Genomic DNA, 4073 nt, shown 5'->3' on the forward strand with positions numbered 1-4073 from the left:
CATGTCATGTGATGCCTTCTAAAAAATTTAAATCAAGATTAGTTAAGCTTTAAACTGTTGTAAAGGGATACGTTGACACCAAACCAAAACCAAACTGAGCAGCTTCTTCTAAAACTATATTACTGCATCACTGCAATACTGCATTGAACATAGCACACTTGTATTCATCATTGGTGGTGTAGATGGTCACAGATTATGGACTAAAAATAACCATATTCCACACAATTTCCATTTAGTGTGTAACGCCCTTTGATTGCAGTGACTCAACAATGATGAGGTGGCAATATGTATGTCATTATAAGACCTTTAGTTGAGTTTTTGATTAAAGGCCTACTGGTTTAGGATATAATCACAAGTGAAATGGAATATTTTTGTGTTCAAAGTCAGTCATTAAAATTTGAAATGTAATTCCAGTAAAGGGTACACTGCTGCTGCAAGTCACTCATTCAGTCCATCAGTGAATGCAAACAACGGAAACTGTTGACAAAATTGTTGATAAGGATGCTACAAAGATGAAGAGAACTGTGGACCAGCTAAGCCTCAACTCTTCAAAAGGATATCCAGCAGAGCTCAGATTCTTTGTGAATGTTTGTAAATACTTGTGGTTAAGGAAAGAGGTTTGCGGGCGGTGGCTCCTCTCACTACTTAGGTTCCTGGAAAATCCCCACCCACCACTGAAGTGACTGGTCAAATCACAAATAGTCCAGTAGTTCCAAATGGAAAACTTTATTGCCGAGTTTGGCTTTGACAGGGTGTGCAGAAATAACTTTGTACTTTGTATTTGTAAGTAGGTGTGAGCGTGGCTTCTGAAATAGGAAGAATAAACAAAAGAAAAAACATTAAACCCAATCATGGTGAGGAATGACATGGCATGCACCTCTATGCTCAGCAGGGCCACAGGGTGGAACCATGATGCCACAAAGGTGACATCAACCTACACTAAATCATCTCATTACAGGGAGTAGCTAACCATTAACAGCTATTAACCATCAATACATTTAGTTTTATAACCCACAGGTAGGACACCAAGACTACAGACTGTGACTATAACAAATACTAACAGACTTAATATGATTTCAGCAACACATTAAGTTTACCAACAAGTAATGACCAAACAGAGGCGCATTGAATATAGTGACAGTAAGCTCAGGCTCTACACAGGTGGAAGCTAACACAGCAGACACTCAATTGCTCCTTAAGTGAGCCTAATTAGCATGACCAGCAGTAACAGAAATTAAACTGAACAAGAATCACCAAAACAGGTTTAAATACTGTACATACACCATAGCAATATGTAACTTAATGTACTTACAGTTCAATGGACGCACGCAACAGTCAAAGAAAGGCAGTAACACCTATTTAGGGCTTAATTGGCCTAACTACTGGAACTCAGAAAAAACTCTTGTGGCCTTTGTTAACTACTGAGGAGACGGAACATACCACTCTTATAAGGGGAGTTGGAATAGTCCAAGTAGTGTGGCCTTTGTATCAGTAGTTAAGCATCAAGGGGAACTCCAGTCATGTGGTATTGCAATCACAAGAAACAAATAATTAAAAAAAAAGACCAGGCAAAAAGCAGCCGAGGCCGAGATAGTGTGTGGAGTCTCAAGTCTCAAGTGTGGAGCAAACTTCAAAATAAAACACACCCACGAGGTGAAAACATCTACTCGAGCCATCTTCAGGGTTGCAATTTACATCCTGCCATTGGTTTCCAATGTTTATCTGATTGACGGGGATGTCCAATCAGTGTTAACGGGAAATGTAGTCGATTTAAATAATAAGTTCCTCAGTGGGACATATTGACCGAGATAGCTCGGGGTGACTGTGGCTAAGTGGAGAGCAGGGCCGCCTTTCAATCAGAGGGTCGGCGGTTTGATCCCCGGCTCCTGCTCCACTAGCCTCATGTCAGTGTGTCCTTGAGCAAGACACTTAACTCCAAAATTGCTCCCGTAGCTGTGTCTACGGTGTGTAGATAGATACTGAATTGTAAGTCGCTTTGGATAAAAGCGTCTGCTAAATGACTGTAATGTTAAAATGACTGTAATGTAATAGCTGACTTCCCCTGCTCCAAAATCTATTTTACTTTCTGCATCTACTGACGTAGCGGGAGGGAAGGAAGAACAACAAACTAATTCAGCTTGTTCCTCTCTGTGTAGCTGGCAAGGGGGCGCTTACCTCTAGACCTGCAGTAAGTTCCATTGTGTAAAGAAAATGTAATAAAAAATCAATGCACAACAACAGAACTTCCTTCTCTTCGCTTGTATTGCAACGCGTTACATTTCCAACAGTTTAAATGGCATACTAAAATATGAGTACAGAGGATGTTACGGACGGGGATACCGTCGTTATTTAAGCCATATACCACCGGAGAAATGCAGCAGGGCCCTCCAGAAAGGTAAAAATAGAAGGAGTGACGCTGCTGTTGACAATATGGACTATATTAAATAGTTGCTGCCTCCTTGGTTCACACTGGTTCGGACTAAGCAGCCTCCATGTTTTTTATTTTATTACCTGCAAAAGTATAGACACAACTCGGCTACTCTATTTTGTGGCTGGGCGTCAGTAGCTTGACCACAATGCACTCTGTACAGGTAGCTTTCTTGGTCAATATAGCACGCACTGAGGAATGTATTGCTTCAATGGACTACATTTACCATCAACACTGATTGGATATCCACAAAAAAGGTGCAAAATTTTCCTTTTGAAAACCCTAAACAGTAACAAAAAACAGTAAAATGTTACCTAAAAGCTACTAGAGCAAACACACACGTGCGCTTAGCTCAGGTTAACACAGGTTTTACTGCACAGAATAAAGCATGAGCCTTGGTCTAAACATGAACATATCCGCTGTGGGCCTGGATGAGTGTTCCCTTCTCTGATCAGTTAAGTTGTTGACATACAGAAACAAAAATAAACATTTTGTAGATGGAGATGAAGTGCAACTTTTTAAATGATAGACAAATTGTTTTGTAGCGTTTGTAACATAGAGCTTCATTTTGACTTTCACCGAAGTTAAATATGTCATAAAATCCTTTTGCTGACTTTTCAGTTCAATCTGTTTTACATATAACCACAGAGATCAAAATACGACCGAGTAACACTAATGTTGGAAAGATGAAAGCCTGCTTGGCTGGCATTGTTATTACAAATAATAACCAAAACAAAGATAAGTGATGACGCAGATACACTCCTTTAGAAGGAATTTCAAAATAAAGTAAAGCTACTAACTAATGTGTGTCCTCTGTAAAGAGATGTCAGCAGTCAAAGATTATAGTGTCACTATAAACATTGTAGGGACAATATTTTGTGACACACCTACAAAAATATCACCACAGCAAGTGCAGTGGTGCCAGGTGGCGCAAGTGCATTTTTTCTAATGGCCATCAGCTGGCAACTCCTCTGGTTGCAAAACTGAAAAAGAAAAAGATTGTATGAAAGTATATGAGGAAATGACCCTTATTCTCACTTCATTTAATGCCTGTAAACATGATATTGTTTCAGTCTCTTCAAGTCTTCTTTAATACAGCATGGTGCTCTTTTTGTAAATTATGTTTCCATTTAGAGTAAAATAGATGATACAGCAGGGTATGTTTTAGGATGTGGCTACGTTGTGAATGAAGGTCACAGCCGTGTGTGCGTTTTCAGTTCAAGAAAGCCTAAAAATGCCTTATTCAGCGATGTGTTGTACTAAGTTACTGCAAAAATCCAAGATGGCGACAGCCAAAAACCAAGATGGCAACGGACAAAATGTCAAACCCGAGGCTTCAAAACCGTAGTCCTCGAACCAATGGACGACGTCACAGTGACTACGTCCACTTCTTCTATACTGTCTTTGGGTGGTGTCGACGAAATGCATCACAATATATACATATGCAGTGACGTGCGGTGAGGTTCATTGCTGGTGAGGCACTGACACTACATATGTCCAATTTACAAAAATATGAACCCAATAGAGTAGCTCGCACGCCCTCTTCTTTGAGGCAGAGGTACTGTTTGCCCCTCTGTGCTTTTCACTGTGGTTTCTGTCAGATCAGCAACACTAAATATGTTCTACACATACGTGAAATACATTA

General features: G+C 40.0%; 1 protein-coding gene across 1 annotated transcript in view; it reads right to left on the bottom strand.

Moving 5' to 3' along the window:
* Positions 1-702: 702 nt before the first annotated feature.
* The window catches only part of si:ch211-214p13.3 (nectin-1), a 15895-nt gene continuing 12524 nt past the window's right edge, over positions 703-4073 (bottom strand). Inside the window, 1 exon segment of the mRNA XM_068704885.1 lies at positions 703-4073. This exon segment is cut by the window's right edge and continues 657 nt beyond it. The gene's annotated coding sequence lies outside the window, so the exon portion shown is untranslated.

This window comes from Cebidichthys violaceus, unplaced genomic scaffold, assembly GCF_023349555.1.
Source record: "Cebidichthys violaceus isolate CVI_PGR_0920_01 unplaced genomic scaffold, fCebVio1.0.p SCAF_11, whole genome shotgun sequence".
In the NCBI taxonomy this organism is placed as follows: domain Eukaryota; kingdom Metazoa; phylum Chordata; class Actinopteri; order Perciformes; family Stichaeidae; genus Cebidichthys; species Cebidichthys violaceus.